At 37.9% G+C, this 22,865-nt stretch overlaps 17 non-coding genes across 17 annotated transcripts; all 17 read left to right on the plus strand.

The window, feature by feature from the left end:
* The first annotated feature begins 260 nt into the window (after positions 1-260).
* Positions 261-454, plus strand: LOC131935019 (U2 spliceosomal RNA). The gene has a single exon (XR_009385883.1). It is a non-coding gene; the product is annotated as a U2 spliceosomal RNA (small nuclear RNA).
* Positions 455-1,553: 1,099 nt separating this feature from the next.
* Positions 1,554-1,746, plus strand: LOC131934996 (U2 spliceosomal RNA). The gene has a single exon (XR_009385860.1). It is a non-coding gene; the product is annotated as a U2 spliceosomal RNA (small nuclear RNA).
* A 1,098-nt stretch (positions 1,747-2,844) lies between these two features.
* LOC131935007 (U2 spliceosomal RNA) lies at positions 2,845-3,037 on the plus strand. Its single transcript, XR_009385871.1, has one exon. It is a non-coding gene; the product is annotated as a U2 spliceosomal RNA (small nuclear RNA).
* A 1,098-nt stretch (positions 3,038-4,135) lies between these two features.
* LOC131935018 (U2 spliceosomal RNA) lies at positions 4,136-4,328 on the plus strand. The gene has a single exon (XR_009385882.1). It is a non-coding gene; the product is annotated as a U2 spliceosomal RNA (small nuclear RNA).
* Positions 4,329-5,427: 1,099 nt separating this feature from the next.
* Positions 5,428-5,620, plus strand: LOC131935021 (U2 spliceosomal RNA). The gene has a single exon (XR_009385885.1). It is a non-coding gene; the product is annotated as a U2 spliceosomal RNA (small nuclear RNA).
* Positions 5,621-6,718: 1,098 nt separating this feature from the next.
* Positions 6,719-6,911, plus strand: LOC131935022 (U2 spliceosomal RNA). Its single transcript, XR_009385886.1, has one exon. It is a non-coding gene; the product is annotated as a U2 spliceosomal RNA (small nuclear RNA).
* A 1,098-nt stretch (positions 6,912-8,009) lies between these two features.
* On the plus strand, positions 8,010-8,202 carry LOC131934997 (U2 spliceosomal RNA). Its single transcript, XR_009385861.1, has one exon. It is a non-coding gene; the product is annotated as a U2 spliceosomal RNA (small nuclear RNA).
* Positions 8,203-9,300: 1,098 nt separating this feature from the next.
* LOC131934998 (U2 spliceosomal RNA) lies at positions 9,301-9,493 on the plus strand. Its single transcript, XR_009385862.1, has one exon. It is a non-coding gene; the product is annotated as a U2 spliceosomal RNA (small nuclear RNA).
* Positions 9,494-10,591: 1,098 nt separating this feature from the next.
* LOC131934999 (U2 spliceosomal RNA) lies at positions 10,592-10,784 on the plus strand. The gene has a single exon (XR_009385863.1). It is a non-coding gene; the product is annotated as a U2 spliceosomal RNA (small nuclear RNA).
* A 1,098-nt stretch (positions 10,785-11,882) lies between these two features.
* On the plus strand, positions 11,883-12,075 carry LOC131935000 (U2 spliceosomal RNA). Its single transcript, XR_009385864.1, has one exon. It is a non-coding gene; the product is annotated as a U2 spliceosomal RNA (small nuclear RNA).
* A 1,098-nt stretch (positions 12,076-13,173) lies between these two features.
* Positions 13,174-13,366, plus strand: LOC131935001 (U2 spliceosomal RNA). Its single transcript, XR_009385865.1, has one exon. It is a non-coding gene; the product is annotated as a U2 spliceosomal RNA (small nuclear RNA).
* A 1,098-nt stretch (positions 13,367-14,464) lies between these two features.
* On the plus strand, positions 14,465-14,657 carry LOC131935002 (U2 spliceosomal RNA). The gene has a single exon (XR_009385866.1). It is a non-coding gene; the product is annotated as a U2 spliceosomal RNA (small nuclear RNA).
* Positions 14,658-15,755: 1,098 nt separating this feature from the next.
* Positions 15,756-15,948, plus strand: LOC131935003 (U2 spliceosomal RNA). The gene has a single exon (XR_009385867.1). It is a non-coding gene; the product is annotated as a U2 spliceosomal RNA (small nuclear RNA).
* Positions 15,949-18,622: 2,674 nt separating this feature from the next.
* On the plus strand, positions 18,623-18,811 carry LOC131935020 (U2 spliceosomal RNA). The gene has a single exon (XR_009385884.1). It is a non-coding gene; the product is annotated as a U2 spliceosomal RNA (small nuclear RNA).
* A 1,098-nt stretch (positions 18,812-19,909) lies between these two features.
* LOC131935004 (U2 spliceosomal RNA) lies at positions 19,910-20,102 on the plus strand. The gene has a single exon (XR_009385868.1). It is a non-coding gene; the product is annotated as a U2 spliceosomal RNA (small nuclear RNA).
* A 1,098-nt stretch (positions 20,103-21,200) lies between these two features.
* Positions 21,201-21,393, plus strand: LOC131935005 (U2 spliceosomal RNA). Its single transcript, XR_009385869.1, has one exon. It is a non-coding gene; the product is annotated as a U2 spliceosomal RNA (small nuclear RNA).
* A 1,098-nt stretch (positions 21,394-22,491) lies between these two features.
* LOC131935006 (U2 spliceosomal RNA) lies at positions 22,492-22,684 on the plus strand. The gene has a single exon (XR_009385870.1). It is a non-coding gene; the product is annotated as a U2 spliceosomal RNA (small nuclear RNA).
* Positions 22,685-22,865: the final 181 nt, after the last annotated feature.

Below are 22,865 nucleotides of genomic sequence, written 5' to 3' on the forward strand. Positions count from 1 at the left end.
AGGCGCTATATTTTTTTCCTTGTTTGAGTTTTAGAAATTCATAATGTTACTTGTTTCATTGATTTCGTTAACATTCGCCTTTCCGCTTTGGCAGATTGTAAAACGCCCACCGCCTAACGGCCGTACGTCGCATGGGCGGCGATTTCTGCAATAAGGAATATTTTCGGTGTGCGGAATCGGATGAATATTTACGGAATCATTTCAGAGGAGCGGATAGGAAATTTTCCGGAATATGAGGCGTCGGTAGTCCAGTGACCGTTATCGCTTCTCGGCCTTTTGGCTAAGATCAAAGTGTAGTATCTGTTCTTATCAGCTTAATATCTGATACGTGGCTCATTGAGTCACTACGATATTAAACTGATTTTTGGTACTCGGCGGGATGCCCGGGGCTTGCTCCGCTCTCGCCACGGGTCGGCCCGGTATTGCAGTTTCTTCCGGGAATGGCCCATTCAATTTCAATAATGTACGATTGGTCTCTCTCTCTCAATAAAAACAGCTCACTGCTGGTCAGTCAGAGTGATATGGTATTTATTCTATACCAGTCACTGTTTGCTTAAAATGTTAATCGTTTGAGCTGACCAGCACATTTTTTCTTTATTTGACGGTTCTCAAACGAACGGCAGCCGGTATAAAAACAGATATTTTTTTTTATATTTAAAATTTCTCTCCGCTCCTCTCCTTCGTTGTTTACTAATCTAAATTATGTTTTAAAAATCATTTGTCATGGCCAGTATGTGTCAAAATATCACACTTCTGTCCACACAGGACCAGTATTAATTTCACTTTAATATAAAGAAAATAGAAATTTAAATGTAAATTTTTAAAAGTTATTTCAATTTAAAAAAACAAAAATTCATTTTTATTTTTAAACTGACGTACATTGTTACGTACATTGTTTAATGTATTCTTTCCTTCAACGATTTGCATATATCTTGATCCTAATTGATTTCAAAATGTTAAATGAAACATTACAATCAGCAGAATATTAATAACAATGATCCGTTTAAGAAAAAAAAATATAAATAAAAAAAAAAAAAAAAAAAAATCTAAATTTACAAATTTAAATTTTTGTGGTTTTGTTCCGCATCTTTTCTCCTGCCGACCTCACGTCACCTTTTTGTATTCTTTTTCTTTCTCAGTCTCTTCCTATACCTTTTTAACGTTGGCTTGTTCCACAGCGCTAGTCGCCTTGCGCCGCCCGCCAAAGACGTAAAACAACAGGGCGTTGATCGATTCGATATACATCAAGGCGGCGCGGGCGTCAAGGGAAGCCACTATTACGACGTTAAGGTAAGGCGCTATATTTTTTTCCTTGTTTGAGTTTTAGAAATTCATAATGTTACTTGTTTCATTGATTTCGTTAACATTCGCCTTTCCGCTTTGGCAGATTGTAAAACGCCCACCGCCTAACGGCCGTACGTCGCATGGGCGGCGATTTCTGCAATAAGGAATATTTTCGGTGTGCGGAATCGGATGAATATTTACGGAATCATTTCAGAGGAGCGGATAGGAAATTTTCCGGAATATGAGGCGTCGGTAGTCCAGTGACCGTTATCGCTTCTCGGCCTTTTGGCTAAGATCAAAGTGTAGTATCTGTTCTTATCAGCTTAATATCTGATACGTGGCTCATTGAGTCACTACGATATTAAACTGATTTTTGGTACTCGGCGGGATGCCCGGGGCTTGCTCCGCTCTCGCCACGGGTCGGCCCGGTATTGCAGTTCTTCCGGGAATGGCCCATTCAATTTCAATAATGTACGATTGGTCTCTCTCTCTCAATAAAAACAGCTCACTGCTGGTCAGTCAGAGTGATATGGTATTTATTCTATACCAGTCACTGTTTGCTTAAAATGTTAATCGTTTGAGCTGACCAGCACATTTTTTCTTTATTTGACGGTTCTCAAACGAACGGCAGCCGGTATAAAAACAGATATTTTTTTTTATATTTAAAATTTCTCTCCGCTCCTCTCCTTCGTTGTTTACTAATCTAAATTATGTTTTAAAAATCATTTGTCATGGCCAGTATGTGTCAAAATATCACACTTCTGTCCACACAGGACCAGTATTAATTTCACTTTAATATAAAGAAAATAGAAATTTAAATGTAAATTTTTAAAAGTTATTTCAATTTAAAAAAACAAAAATTCATTTTTATTTTTAAACTGACGTACATTGTTACGTACATTGTTTAATGTATTCTTTCCTTCAACGATTTGCATATATCTTGATCCTAATTGATTTCAAAATGTTAAATGAAACATTACAATCAGCAGAATATTAATAACAATGATCCGTTTAAGAAAAAAAAATATAAATAAAAAAAAAAAAAAAAAAAAATCTAAATTTACAAATTTAAATTTTGTGGTTTTGTTCCGCATCTTTTCTCCTGCCGACCTCACGTCACCTTTTTGTATTCTTTTTCTTTCTCAGTCTCTTCCTATACCTTTTTAACGTTGGCTTGTTCCACAGCGCTAGTCGCCTTGCGCCGCCCGCCAAAGACGTAAAACAACAGGGCGTTGATCGATTCGATATACATCAAGGCGGCGCGGGCGTCAAGGGAAGCCACTATTACGACGTTAAGGTAAGGCGCTATATTTTTTTCCTTGTTTGAGTTTTAGAAATTCATAATGTTACTTGTTTCATTGATTTCGTTAACATTCGCCTTTCCGCTTTGGCAGATTGTAAAACGCCCACCGCCTAACGGCCGTACGTCGCATGGGCGGCGATTTCTGCAATAAGGAATATTTTCGGTGTGCGGAATCGGATGAATATTTACGGAATCATTTCAGAGGAGCGGATAGGAAATTTTCCGGAATATGAGGCGTCGGTAGTCCAGTGACCGTTATCGCTTCTCGGCCTTTTGGCTAAGATCAAAGTGTAGTATCTGTTCTTATCAGCTTAATATCTGATACGTGGCTCATTGAGTCACTACGATATTAAACTGATTTTTGGTACTCGGCGGGATGCCCGGGGCTTGCTCCGCTCTCGCCACGGGTCGGCCCGGTATTGCAGTTCTTCCGGGAATGGCCCATTCAATTTCAATAATGTACGATTGGTCTCTCTCTCTCAATAAAAACAGCTCACTGCTGGTCAGTCAGAGTGATATGGTATTTATTCTATACCAGTCACTGTTTGCTTAAAATGTTAATCGTTTGAGCTGACCAGCACATTTTTTCTTTATTTGACGGTTCTCAAACGAACGGCAGCCGGTATAAAAACAGATATTTTTTTTTATATTTAAAATTTCTCTCCGCTCCTCTCCTTCGTTGTTTACTAATCTAAATTATGTTTTAAAAATCATTTGTCATGGCCAGTATGTGTCAAAATATCACACTTCTGTCCACACAGGACCAGTATTAATTTCACTTTAATATAAAGAAAATAGAAATTTAAATGTAAATTTTTAAAAGTTATTTCAATTTAAAAAAACAAAAATTCATTTTTATTTTTAAACTGACGTACATTGTTACGTACATTGTTTAATGTATTCTTTCCTTCAACGATTTGCATATATCTTGATCCTAATTGATTTCAAAATGTTAAATGAAACATTACAATCAGCAGAATATTAATAACAATGATCCGTTTAAGAAAAAAAAATATAAATAAAAAAAAAAAAAAAAAAAAATCTAAATTTACAAATTTAAATTTTGTGGTTTTGTTCCGCATCTTTTCTCCTGCCGACCTCACGTCACCTTTTTGTATTCTTTTTCTTTCTCAGTCTCTTCCTATACCTTTTTAACGTTGGCTTGTTCCACAGCGCTAGTCGCCTTGCGCCGCCCGCCAAAGACGTAAAACAACAGGGCGTTGATCGATTCGATATACATCAAGGCGGCGCGGGCGTCAAGGGAAGCCACTATTACGACGTTAAGGTAAGGCGCTATATTTTTTTCCTTGTTTGAGTTTTAGAAATTCATAATGTTACTTGTTTCATTGATTTCGTTAACATTCGCCTTTCCGCTTTGGCAGATTGTAAAACGCCCACCGCCTAACGGCCGTACGTCGCATGGGCGGCGATTTCTGCAATAAGGAATATTTTCGGTGTGCGGAATCGGATGAATATTTACGGAATCATTTCAGAGGAGCGGATAGGAAATTTTCCGGAATATGAGGCGTCGGTAGTCCAGTGACCGTTATCGCTTCTCGGCCTTTTGGCTAAGATCAAAGTGTAGTATCTGTTCTTATCAGCTTAATATCTGATACGTGGCTCATTGAGTCACTACGATATTAAACTGATTTTTGGTACTCGGCGGGATGCCCGGGGCTTGCTCCGCTCTCGCCACGGGTCGGCCCGGTATTGCAGTTCTTCCGGGAATGGCCCATTCAATTTCAATAATGTACGATTGGTCTCTCTCTCTCAATAAAAACAGCTCACTGCTGGTCAGTCAGAGTGATATGGTATTTATTCTATACCAGTCACTGTTTGCTTAAAATGTTAATCGTTTGAGCTGACCAGCACATTTTTTCTTTATTTGACGGTTCTCAAACGAACGGCAGCCGGTATAAAAACAGATATTTTTTTTTATATTTAAAATTTCTCTCCGCTCCTCTCCTTCGTTGTTTACTAATCTAAATTATGTTTTAAAAATCATTTGTCATGGCCAGTATGTGTCAAAATATCACACTTCTGTCCACACAGGACCAGTATTAATTTCACTTTAATATAAAGAAAATAGAAATTTAAATGTAAATTTTTAAAAGTTATTTCAATTTAAAAAAACAAAAATTCATTTTTATTTTTAAACTGACGTACATTGTTACGTACATTGTTTAATGTATTCTTTCCTTCAACGATTTGCATATATCTTGATCCTAATTGATTTCAAAATGTTAAATGAAACATTACAATCAGCAGAATATTAATAACAATGATCCGTTTAAGAAAAAAAAATATAAATAAAAAAAAAAAAAAAAAAAAAATCTAAATTTACAAATTTAAATTTTGTGGTTTTGTTCCGCATCTTTTCTCCTGCCGACCTCACGTCACCTTTTTGTATTCTTTTTCTTTCTCAGTCTCTTCCTATACCTTTTTAACGTTGGCTTGTTCCACAGCGCTAGTCGCCTTGCGCCGCCCGCCAAAGACGTAAAACAACAGGGCGTTGATCGATTCGATATACATCAAGGCGGCGCGGGCGTCAAGGGAAGCCACTATTACGACGTTAAGGTAAGGCGCTATATTTTTTTCCTTGTTTGAGTTTTAGAAATTCATAATGTTACTTGTTTCATTGATTTCGTTAACATTCGCCTTTCCGCTTTGGCAGATTGTAAAACGCCCACCGCCTAACGGCCGTACGTCGCATGGGCGGCGATTTCTGCAATAAGGAATATTTTCGGTGTGCGGAATCGGATGAATATTTACGGAATCATTTCAGAGGAGCGGATAGGAAATTTTCCGGAATATGAGGCGTCGGTAGTCCAGTGACCGTTATCGCTTCTCGGCCTTTTGGCTAAGATCAAAGTGTAGTATCTGTTCTTATCAGCTTAATATCTGATACGTGGCTCATTGAGTCACTACGATATTAAACTGATTTTTGGTACTCGGCGGGATGCCCGGGGCTTGCTCCGCTCTCGCCACGGGTCGGCCCGGTATTGCAGTTCTTCCGGGAATGGCCCATTCAATTTCAATAATGTACGATTGGTCTCTCTCTCTCAATAAAAACAGCTCACTGCTGGTCAGTCAGAGTGATATGGTATTTATTCTATACCAGTCACTGTTTGCTTAAAATGTTAATCGTTTGAGCTGACCAGCACATTTTTTCTTTATTTGACGGTTCTCAAACGAACGGCAGCCGGTATAAAAACAGATATTTTTTTTTATATTTAAAATTTCTCTCCGCTCCTCTCCTTCGTTGTTTACTAATCTAAATTATGTTTTAAAAATCATTTGTCATGGCCAGTATGTGTCAAAATATCACACTTCTGTCCACACAGGACCAGTATTAATTTCACTTTAATATAAAGAAAATAGAAATTTAAATGTAAATTTTTAAAAGTTATTTCAATTTAAAAAAACAAAAATTCATTTTTATTTTTAAACTGACGTACATTGTTACGTACATTGTTTAATGTATTCTTTCCTTCAACGATTTGCATATATCTTGATCCTAATTGATTTCAAAATGTTAAATGAAACATTACAATCAGCAGAATATTAATAACAATGATCCGTTTAAGAAAAAAAAATATAAATAAAAAAAAAAAAAAAAAAAAATCTAAATTTACAAATTTAAATTTTGTGGTTTTGTTCCGCATCTTTTCTCCTGCCGACCTCACGTCACCTTTTTGTATTCTTTTTCTTTCTCAGTCTCTTCCTATACCTTTTTAACGTTGGCTTGTTCCACAGCGCTAGTCGCCTTGCGCCGCCCGCCAAAGACGTAAAACAACAGGGCGTTGATCGATTCGATATACATCAAGGCGGCGCGGGCGTCAAGGGAAGCCACTATTACGACGTTAAGGTAAGGCGCTATATTTTTTTCCTTGTTTGAGTTTTAGAAATTCATAATGTTACTTGTTTCATTGATTTCGTTAACATTCGCCTTTCCGCTTTGGCAGATTGTAAAACGCCCACCGCCTAACGGCCGTACGTCGCATGGGCGGCGATTTCTGCAATAAGGAATATTTTCGGTGTGCGGAATCGGATGAATATTTACGGAATCATTTCAGAGGAGCGGATAGGAAATTTTCCGGAATATGAGGCGTCGGTAGTCCAGTGACCGTTATCGCTTCTCGGCCTTTTGGCTAAGATCAAAGTGTAGTATCTGTTCTTATCAGCTTAATATCTGATACGTGGCTCATTGAGTCACTACGATATTAAACTGATTTTTGGTACTCGGCGGGATGCCCGGGGCTTGCTCCGCTCTCGCCACGGGTCGGCCCGGTATTGCAGTTCTTCCGGGAATGGCCCATTCAATTTCAATAATGTACGATTGGTCTCTCTCTCTCAATAAAAACAGCTCACTGCTGGTCAGTCAGAGTGATATGGTATTTATTCTATACCAGTCACTGTTTGCTTAAAATGTTAATCGTTTGAGCTGACCAGCACATTTTTTCTTTATTTGACGGTTCTCAAACGAACGGCAGCCGGTATAAAAACAGATATTTTTTTTTATATTTAAAATTTCTCTCCGCTCCTCTCCTTCGTTGTTTACTAATCTAAATTATGTTTTAAAAATCATTTGTCATGGCCAGTATGTGTCAAAATATCACACTTCTGTCCACACAGGACCAGTATTAATTTCACTTTAATATAAAGAAAATAGAAATTTAAATGTAAATTTTTAAAAGTTATTTCAATTTAAAAAAACAAAAATTCATTTTTATTTTTAAACTGACGTACATTGTTACGTACATTGTTTAATGTATTCTTTCCTTCAACGATTTGCATATATCTTGATCCTAATTGATTTCAAAATGTTAAATGAAACATTACAATCAGCAGAATATTAATAACAATGATCCGTTTAAGAAAAAAAAATATAAATAAAAAAAAAAAAAAAAAAAAATCTAAATTTACAAATTTAAATTTTGTGGTTTTGTTCCGCATCTTTTCTCCTGCCGACCTCACGTCACCTTTTTGTATTCTTTTTCTTTCTCAGTCTCTTCCTATACCTTTTTAACGTTGGCTTGTTCCACAGCGCTAGTCGCCTTGCGCCGCCCGCCAAAGACGTAAAACAACAGGGCGTTGATCGATTCGATATACATCAAGGCGGCGCGGGCGTCAAGGGAAGCCACTATTACGACGTTAAGGTAAGGCGCTATATTTTTTTCCTTGTTTGAGTTTTAGAAATTCATAATGTTACTTGTTTCATTGATTTCGTTAACATTCGCCTTTCCGCTTTGGCAGATTGTAAAACGCCCACCGCCTAACGGCCGTACGTCGCATGGGCGGCGATTTCTGCAATAAGGAATATTTTCGGTGTGCGGAATCGGATGAATATTTACGGAATCATTTCAGAGGAGCGGATAGGAAATTTTCCGGAATATGAGGCGTCGGTAGTCCAGTGACCGTTATCGCTTCTCGGCCTTTTGGCTAAGATCAAAGTGTAGTATCTGTTCTTATCAGCTTAATATCTGATACGTGGCTCATTGAGTCACTACGATATTAAACTGATTTTTGGTACTCGGCGGGATGCCCGGGGCTTGCTCCGCTCTCGCCACGGGTCGGCCCGGTATTGCAGTTCTTCCGGGAATGGCCCATTCAATTTCAATAATGTACGATTGGTCTCTCTCTCTCAATAAAAACAGCTCACTGCTGGTCAGTCAGAGTGATATGGTATTTATTCTATACCAGTCACTGTTTGCTTAAAATGTTAATCGTTTGAGCTGACCAGCACATTTTTTCTTTATTTGACGGTTCTCAAACGAACGGCAGCCGGTATAAAAACAGATATTTTTTTTTATATTTAAAATTTCTCTCCGCTCCTCTCCTTCGTTGTTTACTAATCTAAATTATGTTTTAAAAATCATTTGTCATGGCCAGTATGTGTCAAAATATCACACTTCTGTCCACACAGGACCAGTATTAATTTCACTTTAATATAAAGAAAATAGAAATTTAAATGTAAATTTTTAAAAGTTATTTCAATTTAAAAAAACAAAAATTCATTTTTATTTTTAAACTGACGTACATTGTTACGTACATTGTTTAATGTATTCTTTCCTTCAACGATTTGCATATATCTTGATCCTAATTGATTTCAAAATGTTAAATGAAACATTACAATCAGCAGAATATTAATAACAATGATCCGTTTAAGAAAAAAAAATATAAATAAAAAAAAAAAAAAAAAAAAATCTAAATTTACAAATTTAAATTTTGTGGTTTTGTTCCGCATCTTTTCTCCTGCCGACCTCACGTCACCTTTTTGTATTCTTTTTCTTTCTCAGTCTCTTCCTATACCTTTTTAACGTTGGCTTGTTCCACAGCGCTAGTCGCCTTGCGCCGCCCGCCAAAGACGTAAAACAACAGGGCGTTGATCGATTCGATATACATCAAGGCGGCGCGGGCGTCAAGGGAAGCCACTATTACGACGTTAAGGTAAGGCGCTATATTTTTTTCCTTGTTTGAGTTTTAGAAATTCATAATGTTACTTGTTTCATTGATTTCGTTAACATTCGCCTTTCCGCTTTGGCAGATTGTAAAACGCCCACCGCCTAACGGCCGTACGTCGCATGGGCGGCGATTTCTGCAATAAGGAATATTTTCGGTGTGCGGAATCGGATGAATATTTACGGAATCATTTCAGAGGAGCGGATAGGAAATTTTCCGGAATATGAGGCGTCGGTAGTCCAGTGACCGTTATCGCTTCTCGGCCTTTTGGCTAAGATCAAAGTGTAGTATCTGTTCTTATCAGCTTAATATCTGATACGTGGCTCATTGAGTCACTACGATATTAAACTGATTTTTGGTACTCGGCGGGATGCCCGGGGCTTGCTCCGCTCTCGCCACGGGTCGGCCCGGTATTGCAGTTCTTCCGGGAATGGCCCATTCAATTTCAATAATGTACGATTGGTCTCTCTCTCTCAATAAAAACAGCTCACTGCTGGTCAGTCAGAGTGATATGGTATTTATTCTATACCAGTCACTGTTTGCTTAAAATGTTAATCGTTTGAGCTGACCAGCACATTTTTTCTTTATTTGACGGTTCTCAAACGAACGGCAGCCGGTATAAAAACAGATATTTTTTTTTATATTTAAAATTTCTCTCCGCTCCTCTCCTTCGTTGTTTACTAATCTAAATTATGTTTTAAAAATCATTTGTCATGGCCAGTATGTGTCAAAATATCACACTTCTGTCCACACAGGACCAGTATTAATTTCACTTTAATATAAAGAAAATAGAAATTTAAATGTAAATTTTTAAAAGTTATTTCAATTTAAAAAAACAAAAATTCATTTTTATTTTTAAACTGACGTACATTGTTACGTACATTGTTTAATGTATTCTTTCCTTCAACGATTTGCATATATCTTGATCCTAATTGATTTCAAAATGTTAAATGAAACATTACAATCAGCAGAATATTAATAACAATGATCCGTTTAAGAAAAAAAAATATAAATAAAAAAAAAAAAAAAAAAAAATCTAAATTTACAAATTTAAATTTTGTGGTTTTGTTCCGCATCTTTTCTCCTGCCGACCTCACGTCACCTTTTTGTATTCTTTTTCTTTCTCAGTCTCTTCCTATACCTTTTTAACGTTGGCTTGTTCCACAGCGCTAGTCGCCTTGCGCCGCCCGCCAAAGACGTAAAACAACAGGGCGTTGATCGATTCGATATACATCAAGGCGGCGCGGGCGTCAAGGGAAGCCACTATTACGACGTTAAGGTAAGGCGCTATATTTTTTTCCTTGTTTGAGTTTTAGAAATTCATAATGTTACTTGTTTCATTGATTTCGTTAACATTCGCCTTTCCGCTTTGGCAGATTGTAAAACGCCCACCGCCTAACGGCCGTACGTCGCATGGGCGGCGATTTCTGCAATAAGGAATATTTTCGGTGTGCGGAATCGGATGAATATTTACGGAATCATTTCAGAGGAGCGGATAGGAAATTTTCCGGAATATGAGGCGTCGGTAGTCCAGTGACCGTTATCGCTTCTCGGCCTTTTGGCTAAGATCAAAGTGTAGTATCTGTTCTTATCAGCTTAATATCTGATACGTGGCTCATTGAGTCACTACGATATTAAACTGATTTTTGGTACTCGGCGGGATGCCCGGGGCTTGCTCCGCTCTCGCCACGGGTCGGCCCGGTATTGCAGTTCTTCCGGGAATGGCCCATTCAATTTCAATAATGTACGATTGGTCTCTCTCTCTCAATAAAAACAGCTCACTGCTGGTCAGTCAGAGTGATATGGTATTTATTCTATACCAGTCACTGTTTGCTTAAAATGTTAATCGTTTGAGCTGACCAGCACATTTTTTCTTTATTTGACGGTTCTCAAACGAACGGCAGCCGGTATAAAAACAGATATTTTTTTTTATATTTAAAATTTCTCTCCGCTCCTCTCCTTCGTTGTTTACTAATCTAAATTATGTTTTAAAAATCATTTGTCATGGCCAGTATGTGTCAAAATATCACACTTCTGTCCACACAGGACCAGTATTAATTTCACTTTAATATAAAGAAAATAGAAATTTAAATGTAAATTTTTAAAAGTTATTTCAATTTAAAAAAACAAAAATTCATTTTTATTTTTAAACTGACGTACATTGTTACGTACATTGTTTAATGTATTCTTTCCTTCAACGATTTGCATATATCTTGATCCTAATTGATTTCAAAATGTTAAATGAAACATTACAATCAGCAGAATATTAATAACAATGATCCGTTTAAGAAAAAAAAATATAAATAAAAAAAAAAAAAAAAAAAAATCTAAATTTACAAATTTAAATTTTGTGGTTTTGTTCCGCATCTTTTCTCCTGCCGACCTCACGTCACCTTTTTGTATTCTTTTTCTTTCTCAGTCTCTTCCTATACCTTTTTAACGTTGGCTTGTTCCACAGCGCTAGTCGCCTTGCGCCGCCCGCCAAAGACGTAAAACAACAGGGCGTTGATCGATTCGATATACATCAAGGCGGCGCGGGCGTCAAGGGAAGCCACTATTACGACGTTAAGGTAAGGCGCTATATTTTTTTCCTTGTTTGAGTTTTAGAAATTCATAATGTTACTTGTTTCATTGATTTCGTTAACATTCGCCTTTCCGCTTTGGCAGATTGTAAAACGCCCACCGCCTAACGGCCGTACGTCGCATGGGCGGCGATTTCTGCAATAAGGAATATTTTCGGTGTGCGGAATCGGATGAATATTTACGGAATCATTTCAGAGGAGCGGATAGGAAATTTTCCGGAATATGAGGCGTCGGTAGTCCAGTGACCGTTATCGCTTCTCGGCCTTTTGGCTAAGATCAAAGTGTAGTATCTGTTCTTATCAGCTTAATATCTGATACGTGGCTCATTGAGTCACTACGATATTAAACTGATTTTTGGTACTCGGCGGGATGCCCGGGGCTTGCTCCGCTCTCGCCACGGGTCGGCCCGGTATTGCAGTTCTTCCGGGAATGGCCCATTCAATTTCAATAATGTACGATTGGTCTCTCTCTCTCAATAAAAACAGCTCACTGCTGGTCAGTCAGAGTGATATGGTATTTATTCTATACCAGTCACTGTTTGCTTAAAATGTTAATCGTTTGAGCTGACCAGCACATTTTTTCTTTATTTGACGGTTCTCAAACGAACGGCAGCCGGTATAAAAACAGATATTTTTTTTTATATTTAAAATTTCTCTCCGCTCCTCTCCTTCGTTGTTTACTAATCTAAATTATGTTTTAAAAATCATTTGTCATGGCCAGTATGTGTCAAAATATCACACTTCTGTCCACACAGGACCAGTATTAATTTCACTTTAATATAAAGAAAATAGAAATTTAAATGTAAATTTTTAAAAGTTATTTCAATTTAAAAAAACAAAAATTCATTTTTATTTTTAAACTGACGTACATTGTTACGTACATTGTTTAATGTATTCTTTCCTTCAACGATTTGCATATATCTTGATCCTAATTGATTTCAAAATGTTAAATGAAACATTACAATCAGCAGAATATTAATAACAATGATCCGTTTAAGAAAAAAAAATATAAATAAAAAAAAAAAAAAAAAAAAATCTAAATTTACAAATTTAAATTTTGTGGTTTTGTTCCGCATCTTTTCTCCTGCCGACCTCACGTCACCTTTTTGTATTCTTTTTCTTTCTCAGTCTCTTCCTATACCTTTTTAACGTTGGCTTGTTCCACAGCGCTAGTCGCCTTGCGCCGCCCGCCAAAGACGTAAAACAACAGGGCGTTGATCGATTCGATATACATCAAGGCGGCGCGGGCGTCAAGGGAAGCCACTATTACGACGTTAAGGTAAGGCGCTATATTTTTTTCCTTGTTTGAGTTTTAGAAATTCATAATGTTACTTGTTTCATTGATTTCGTTAACATTCGCCTTTCCGCTTTGGCAGATTGTAAAACGCCCACCGCCTAACGGCCGTACGTCGCATGGGCGGCGATTTCTGCAATAAGGAATATTTTCGGTGTGCGGAATCGGATGAATATTTACGGAATCATTTCAGAGGAGCGGATAGGAAATTTTCCGGAATATGAGGCGTCGGTAGTCCAGTGACCGTTATCGCTTCTCGGCCTTTTGGCTAAGATCAAAGTGTAGTATCTGTTCTTATCAGCTTAATATCTGATACGTGGCTCATTGAGTCACTACGATATTAAACTGATTTTTGGTACTCGGCGGGATGCCCGGGGCTTGCTCCGCTCTCGCCACGGGTCGGCCCGGTATTGCAGTTCTTCCGGGAATGGCCCATTCAATTTCAATAATGTACGATTGGTCTCTCTCTCTCAATAAAAACAGCTCACTGCTGGTCAGTCAGAGTGATATGGTATTTATTCTATACCAGTCACTGTTTGCTTAAAATGTTAATCGTTTGAGCTGACCAGCACATTTTTTCTTTATTTGACGGTTCTCAAACGAACGGCAGCCGGTATAAAAACAGATATTTTTTTTTATATTTAAAATTTCTCTCCGCTCCTCTCCTTCGTTGTTTACTAATCTAAATTATGTTTTAAAAATCATTTGTCATGGCCAGTATGTGTCAAAATATCACACTTCTGTCCACACAGGACCAGTATTAATTTCACTTTAATATAAAGAAAATAGAAATTTAAATGTAAATTTTTAAAAGTTATTTCAATTTAAAAAAACAAAAATTCATTTTTATTTTTAAACTGACGTACATTGTTACGTACATTGTTTAATGTATTCTTTCCTTCAACGATTTGCATATATCTTGATCCTAATTGATTTCAAAATGTTAAATGAAACATTACAATCAGCAGAATATTAATAACAATGATCCGTTTAAGAAAAAAAAATATAAATAAAAAAAAAAAAAAAAAAAAATCTAAATTTACAAATTTAAATTTTGTGGTTTTGTTCCGCATCTTTTCTCCTGCCGACCTCACGTCACCTTTTTGTATTCTTTTTCTTTCTCAGTCTCTTCCTATACCTTTTTAACGTTGGCTTGTTCCACAGCGCTAGTCGCCTTGCGCCGCCCGCCAAAGACGTAAAACAACAGGGCGTTGATCGATTCGATATACATCAAGGCGGCGCGGGCGTCAAGGGAAGCCACTATTACGACGTTAAGGTAAGGCGCTATATTTTTTTCCTTGTTTGAGTTTTAGAAATTCATAATGTTACTTGTTTCATTGATTTCGTTAACATTCGCCTTTCCGCTTTGGCAGATTGTAAAACGCCCACCGCCTAACGGCCGTACGTCGCATGGGCGGCGATTTCTGCAATAAGGAATATTTTCGGTGTGCGGAATCGGATGAATATTTACGGAATCATTTCAGAGGAGCGGATAGGAAATTTTCCGGAATATGAGGCGTCGGTAGTCCAGTGACCGTTATCGCTTCTCGGCCTTTTGGCTAAGATCAAAGTGTAGTATCTGTTCTTATCAGCTTAATATCTGATACGTGGCTCATTGAGTCACTACGATATTAAACTGATTTTTGGTACTCGGCGGGATGCCCGGGGCTTGCTCCGCTCTCGCCACGGGTCGGCCCGGTATTGCAGTTCTTCCGGGAATGGCCCATTCAATTTCAATAATGTACGATTGGTCTCTCTCTCTCAATAAAAACAGCTCACTGCTGGTCAGTCAGAGTGATATGGTATTTATTCTATACCAGTCACTGTTTGCTTAAAATGTTAATCGTTTGAGCTGACCAGCACATTTTTTCTTTATTTGACGGTTCTCAAACGAACGGCAGCCGGTATAAAAACAGATATTTTTTTTTATATTTAAAATTTCTCTCCGCTCCTCTCCTTCGTTGTTTACTAATCTAAATTATGTTTTAAAAATCATTTGTCATGGCCAGTATGTGTCAAAATATCACACTTCTGTCCACACAGGACCAGTATTAATTTCACTTTAATATAAAGAAAATAGAAATTTAAATGTAAATTTTTAAAAGTTATTTCAATTTAAAAAAACAAAAATTCATTTTTATTTTTAAACTGACGTACATTGTTACGTACATTGTTTAATGTATTCTTTCCTTCAACGATTTGCATATATCTTGATCCTAATTGATTTCAAAATGTTAAATGAAACATTACAATCAGCAGAATATTAATAACAATGATCCGTTTAAGAAAAAAAAATATAAATAAAAAAAAAAAAAAAAAAAAATCTAAATTTACAAATTTAAATTTTGTGGTTTTGTTCCGCATCTTTTCTCCTGCCGACCTCACGTCACCTTTTTGTATTCTTTTTCTTTCTCAGTCTCTTCCTATACCTTTTTAACGTTGGCTTGTTCCACAGCGCTAGTCGCCTTGCGCCGCCCGCCAAAGACGTAAAACAACAGGGCGTTGATCGATTCGATATACATCAAGGCGGCGCGGGCGTCAAGGGAAGCCACTATTACGACGTTAAGGTAAGGCGCTATATTTTTTTCCTTGTTTGAGTTTTAGAAATTCATAATGTTACTTGTTTCATTGATTTCGTTAACATTCGCCTTTCCGCTTTGGCAGATTGTAAAACGCCCACCGCCTAACGGCCGTACGTCGCATGGGCGGCGATTTCTGCAATAAGGAATATTTTCGGTGTGCGGAATCGGATGAATATTTACGGAATCATTTCAGAGGAGCGGATAGGAAATTTTCCGGAATATGAGGCGTCGGTAGTCCAGTGACCGTTATCGCTTCTCGGCCTTTTGGCTAAGATCAAAGTGTAGTATCTGTTCTTATCAGCTTAATATCTGATACGTGGCTCATTGAGTCACTACGATATTAAACTGATTTTTGGTACTCGGCGGGATGCCCGGGGCTTGCTCCGCTCTCGCCACGGGTCGGCCCGGTATTGCAGTTCTTCCGGGAATGGCCCATTCAATTTCAATAATGTACGATTGGTCTCTCTCTCTCAATAAAAACAGCTCACTGCTGGTCAGTCAGAGTGATATGGTATTTATTCTATACCAGTCACTGTTTGCTTAAAATGTTAATCGTTTGAGCTGACCAGCACATTTTTTCTTTATTTGACGGTTCTCAAACGAACGGCAGCCGGTATAAAAACAGATATTTTTTTTTATATTTAAAATTTCTCTCCGCTCCTCTCCTTCGTTGTTTACTAATCTAAATTATGTTTTAAAAATCATTTGTCATGGCCAGTATGTGTCAAAATATCACACTTCTGTCCACACAGGACCAGTATTAATTTCACTTTAATATAAAGAAAATAGAAATTTAAATGTAAATTTTTAAAAGTTATTTCAATTTAAAAAAACAAAAATTCATTTTTATTTTTAAACTGACGTACATTGTTACGTACATTGTTTAATGTATTCTTTCCTTCAACGATTTGCATATATCTTGATCCTAATTGATTTCAAAATGTTAAATGAAACATTACAATCAGCAGAATATTAATAACAATGATCCGTTTAAGAAAAAAAAATATAAATAAAAAAAAAAAAAAAAAAAAATCTAAATTTACAAATTTAAATTTTGTGGTTTTGTTCCGCATCTTTTCTCCTGCCGACCTCACGTCACCTTTTTGTATTCTTTTTCTTTCTCAGTCTCTTCCTATACCTTTTTAACGTTGGCTTGTTCCACAGCGCTAGTCGCCTTGCGCCGCCCGCCAAAGACGTAAAACAACAGGGCGTTGATCGATTCGATATACATCAAGGCGGCGCGGGCGTCAAGGGAAGCCACTATTACGACGTTAAGGTAAGGCGCTATATTTTTTTCCTTGTTTGAGTTTTAGAAATTCATAATGTTACTTGTTTCATTGATTTCGTTAACATTCGCCTTTCCGCTTTGGCAGATTGTAAAACGCCCACCGCCTAACGGCCGTACGTCGCATGGGCGGCGATTTCTGCAATAAGGAATATTTTCGGTGTGCGGAATCGGATGAATATTTACGGAATCATTTCAGAGGAGCGGATAGGAAATTTTCCGGAATATGAGGCGTCGGTAGTCCAGTGACCGTTATCGCTTCTCGGCCTTTTGGCACGATCAAGAGATAACCTATACCAACATCCTATAATGTCATACTCAAATGCTATGACTTATGCAAATATAGTCAACGCCAGCAAAGGGGTTGCGCCCTTGGATGTTCCCCCTGGGTCGAGAGACTTGGGGAGGAGCCACCCGGACTACGGTTCGGGTGGTTTAATGAAATCCAGGGCCCAACCCTTTTCAGCCACTACCGCCATCCTGAACCTGCCGAACGAAGAATGCCCGGAACTCTTTCCTGCTGAGTCACCTACTATACAAGTCACCATAAGCTCAAAAGGTCATCCCAACTTAAGAGGACACATCTTACGCCAGCTCATAAGTGATCACCAGATCCTACTCCTCAACTACGGGCGCGCTGACACCTGGTACTTCTCCTCATCAGAATTCGACGTCACCACCTTACATAACACACACAAAACACATGGCCCCTACACACTCTACTACACCATACACGAAAAGAACAGAATCAACGGAACCCTTAGATGGGTCCCACCCACACTAAGCGATCGCACACTCATACAAGCACTACAACCATACAGCACCAAAGAACCTTCTATTTACACAATCCCCCTCACTACCAACCGCAATTTCTCATTATACACCGACAACCCAACAAACATCCCTCACTACATCCAAATAAATTACAAAAACAAAACACTTAACATGCTAATAGCCATCAAAGACAGAAAACAAGCTTGCCAACACTGCTCATCAACAGCACACTGGACCAACCAATGCCATACTCTCAACCTAGAATCAACACCCAGGGAACAAACACCAACTGAATCTACAGCCCTACCCGCTCCACAAGACCTCACGCCAAGCACTCAGCAACACCCCTCAATCGAAGTCGCAGCATCTAGCCCAAAAACACCGCCCAAAAAACAACCTACAGCTCAAAACCCAGCGCCACCCGCCCAGCCATCACCAAATTCAAGTAGTAAGCAAGCAGCAACGCTCGCCCAGCCAATAACATCACCAAGCAGCCAACAAACAGAATTCAAAAAACCAACTAATCCACCCAAGCCGCCAAGCTTACCAACAACCCCAAGCAAACAGGAAAAAACAGTAAATACGGAATCAGAGATGAACACCGAAACAGATTTAAAACGGAAAAAGGATAGCCCCACAGAGGCAAAACAGACAAAGAGTATAAAAACAGATAAACAATTTCATGAAAAAACACACTGCAGGTTTTGTACCTTACGATACAGAACAACCTTAGAGTTGGAAATGCATGAAGAAGCAATGCACGCAAAAACCCTACAATGTAAGATATGCGGAGGGAACAAGGTCCCCTCAGATAGCGATTGCTACCATGACATATCCAGGCACTATAGGGAAAACCACCCTAACGAAACATTGTACACATGCAGCGTTTGCACCGTGTGCCTCCCATTGCACGCCATACAGGTACACACAGAAATTCTTCATCAGTGATAGACGTTTTGTATTAGGTTGTAACTGTACTGATATTTTTTGCTTTATTGTCATACTATGTATCACATGATATTTTAAAACATGCAACCTATCCATACAATGGAAGGAATTATATTAAACGCAAAAAAAAAAAAAAAAAAGTATCTGTTCTTATCAGCTTAATATCTGATACGTGGCTCATTGAGTCACTACGATATTAAACTGATTTTTGGTACTCGGCGGGATGCCCGGGGCTTGCTCCGCTCTCGCCACGGGTCGGCCCGGTATTGCAGTTCTTCCGGGAATGGCCCATTCAATTTCAATAATGTACGATTGGTCTCTCTCTCTCAATAAAAACAGCTCACTGCTGGTCAGTCAGAGTGATATGGTATTTATTCTATACCAGTCACTGTTTGCTTAAAATGTTAATCGTTTGAGCTGACCAGCACATTTTTTCTTTATTTGACGGTTCTCAAACGAACGGCAGCCGGTATAAAAACAGATATTTTTTTTTATATTTAAAATTTCTCTCCGCTCCTCTCCTTCGTTGTTTACTAATCTAAATTATGTTTTAAAAATCATTTGTCATGGCCAGTATGTGTCAAAATATCACACTTCTGTCCACACAGGACCAGTATTAATTTCACTTTAATATAAAGAAAATAGAAATTTAAATGTAAATTTTTAAAAGTTATTTCAATTTAAAAAAACAAAAATTCATTTTTATTTTTAAACTGACGTACATTGTTACGTACATTGTTTAATGTATTCTTTCCTTCAACGATTTGCATATATCTTGATCCTAATTGATTTCAAAATGTTAAATGAAACATTACAATCAGCAGAATATTAATAACAATGATCCGTTTAAGAAAAAAAAATATAAATAAAAAAAAAAAAAAAAAAAAATCTAAATTTACAAATTTAAATTTTGTGGTTTTGTTCCGCATCTTTTCTCCTGCCGACCTCACGTCACCTTTTTGTATTCTTTTTCTTTCTCAGTCTCTTCCTATACCTTTTTAACGTTGGCTTGTTCCACAGCGCTAGTCGCCTTGCGCCGCCCGCCAAAGACGTAAAACAACAGGGCGTTGATCGATTCGATATACATCAAGGCGGCGCGGGCGTCAAGGGAAGCCACTATTACGACGTTAAGGTAAGGCGCTATATTTTTTTCCTTGTTTGAGTTTTAGAAATTCATAATGTTACTTGTTTCATTGATTTCGTTAACATTCGCCTTTCCGCTTTGGCAGATTGTAAAACGCCCACCGCCTAACGGCCGTACGTCGCATGGGCGGCGATTTCTGCAATAAGGAATATTTTCGGTGTGCGGAATCGGATGAATATTTACGGAATCATTTCAGAGGAGCGGATAGGAAATTTTCCGGAATATGAGGCGTCGGTAGTCCAGTGACCGTTATCGCTTCTCGGCCTTTTGGCTAAGATCAAAGTGTAGTATCTGTTCTTATCAGCTTAATATCTGATACGTGGCTCATTGAGTCACTACGATATTAAACTGATTTTTGGTACTCGGCGGGATGCCCGGGGCTTGCTCCGCTCTCGCCACGGGTCGGCCCGGTATTGCAGTTCTTCCGGGAATGGCCCATTCAATTTCAATAATGTACGATTGGTCTCTCTCTCTCAATAAAAACAGCTCACTGCTGGTCAGTCAGAGTGATATGGTATTTATTCTATACCAGTCACTGTTTGCTTAAAATGTTAATCGTTTGAGCTGACCAGCACATTTTTTCTTTATTTGACGGTTCTCAAACGAACGGCAGCCGGTATAAAAACAGATATTTTTTTTTATATTTAAAATTTCTCTCCGCTCCTCTCCTTCGTTGTTTACTAATCTAAATTATGTTTTAAAAATCATTTGTCATGGCCAGTATGTGTCAAAATATCACACTTCTGTCCACACAGGACCAGTATTAATTTCACTTTAATATAAAGAAAATAGAAATTTAAATGTAAATTTTTAAAAGTTATTTCAATTTAAAAAAACAAAAATTCATTTTTATTTTTAAACTGACGTACATTGTTACGTACATTGTTTAATGTATTCTTTCCTTCAACGATTTGCATATATCTTGATCCTAATTGATTTCAAAATGTTAAATGAAACATTACAATCAGCAGAATATTAATAACAATGATCCGTTTAAGAAAAAAAAATATAAATAAAAAAAAAAAAAAAAAAAAATCTAAATTTACAAATTTAAATTTTGTGGTTTTGTTCCGCATCTTTTCTCCTGCCGACCTCACGTCACCTTTTTGTATTCTTTTTCTTTCTCAGTCTCTTCCTATACCTTTTTAACGTTGGCTTGTTCCACAGCGCTAGTCGCCTTGCGCCGCCCGCCAAAGACGTAAAACAACAGGGCGTTGATCGATTCGATATACATCAAGGCGGCGCGGGCGTCAAGGGAAGCCACTATTACGACGTTAAGGTAAGGCGCTATATTTTTTTCCTTGTTTGAGTTTTAGAAATTCATAATGTTACTTGTTTCATTGATTTCGTTAACATTCGCCTTTCCGCTTTGGCAGATTGTAAAACGCCCACCGCCTAACGGCCGTACGTCGCATGGGCGGCGATTTCTGCAATAAGGAATATTTTCGGTGTGCGGAATCGGATGAATATTTACGGAATCATTTCAGAGGAGCGGATAGGAAATTTTCCGGAATATGAGGCGTCGGTAGTCCAGTGACCGTTATCGCTTCTCGGCCTTTTGGCTAAGATCAAAGTGTAGTATCTGTTCTTATCAGCTTAATATCTGATACGTGGCTCATTGAGTCACTACGATATTAAACTGATTTTTGGTACTCGGCGGGATGCCCGGGGCTTGCTCCGCTCTCGCCACGGGTCGGCCCGGTATTGCAGTTCTTCCGGGAATGGCCCATTCAATTTCAATAATGTACGATTGGTCTCTCTCTCTCAATAAAAACAGCTCACTGCTGGTCAGTCAGAGTGATATGGTATTTATTCTATACCAGTCACTGTTTGCTTAAAATGTTAATCGTTTGAGCTGACCAGCACATTTTTTCTTTATTTGACGGTTCTCAAACGAACGGCAGCCGGTATAAAAACAGATATTTTTTTTTATATTTAAAATTTCTCTCCGCTCCTCTCCTTCGTTGTTTACTAATCTAAATTATGTTTTAAAAATCATTTGTCATGGCCAGTATGTGTCAAAATATCACACTTCTGTCCACACAGGACCAGTATTAATTTCACTTTAATATAAAGAAAATAGAAATTTAAATGTAAATTTTTAAAAGTTATTTCAATTTAAAAAAACAAAAATTCATTTTTATTTTTAAACTGACGTACATTGTTACGTACATTGTTTAATGTATTCTTTCCTTCAACGATTTGCATATATCTTGATCCTAATTGATTTCAAAATGTTAAATGAAACATTACAATCAGCAGAATATTAATAACAATGATCCGTTTAAGAAAAAAAAATATAAATAAAAAAAAAAAAAAAAAAAAATCTAAATTTACAAATTTAAATTTTGTGGTTTTGTTCCGCATCTTTTCTCCTGCCGACCTCACGTCACCTTTTTGTATTCTTTTTCTTTCTCAGTCTCTTCCTATACCTTTTTAACGTTGGCTTGTTCCACAGCGCTAGTCGCCTTGCGCCGCCCGCCAAAGACGTAAAACAACAGGGCGTTGATCGATTCGATATACATCAAGGCGGCGCGGGCGTCAAGGGAAGCCACTATTACGACGTTAAGGTAAGGCGCTATATTTTTTTCCTTGTTTGAGTTTTAGAAATTCATAATGTTACTTGTTTCATTGATTTCGTTAACATTCGCCTTTCCGCTTTGGCAGATTGTAAAACGCCCACCGCCTAACGGCCGTACGTCGCATGGGCGGCGATTTCTGCAATAAGGAATATTTTCGGTGTGCGGAATCGGATGAATATTTACGGAATCATTTCAGAGGAGCGGATAGGAAATTTTCCGGAATATGAGGCGTCGGTAGTCCAGTGACCGTTATCGCTTCTCGGCCTTTTGGCTAAGATCAAAGTGTAGTATCTGTTCTTATCAGCTTAATATCTGATACGTGGCTCATTGAGTCACTACGATATTAAACTGATTTTTGGTACTCGGCGGGATGCCCGGGGCTTGCTCCGCTCTCGCCACGGGTCGGCCCGGTATTGCAGTTCTTCCGGGAATGGCCCATTCAATTTCAATAATGTACGATTGGTCTCTCTCTCTCAATAAAAACAGCTCACTGCTGGTCAGTCAGAGTGATATGGTATTTATTCTATACCAGTCACTGTTTGCTTAAAATGTTAATCGTTTGAGCTGACCAGCACATTTTTTCTTTATTTGACGGTTCTCAAACGAACGGCAGCCGGTATAAAAA

This window comes from Physella acuta, unplaced genomic scaffold (assembly GCF_028476545.2).
Source record: "Physella acuta isolate Inbredline_101_S28 unplaced genomic scaffold, ASM2847654v3 ptg000128l, whole genome shotgun sequence".
NCBI lineage: Eukaryota > Metazoa > Mollusca > Gastropoda > Physidae > Physella > Physella acuta.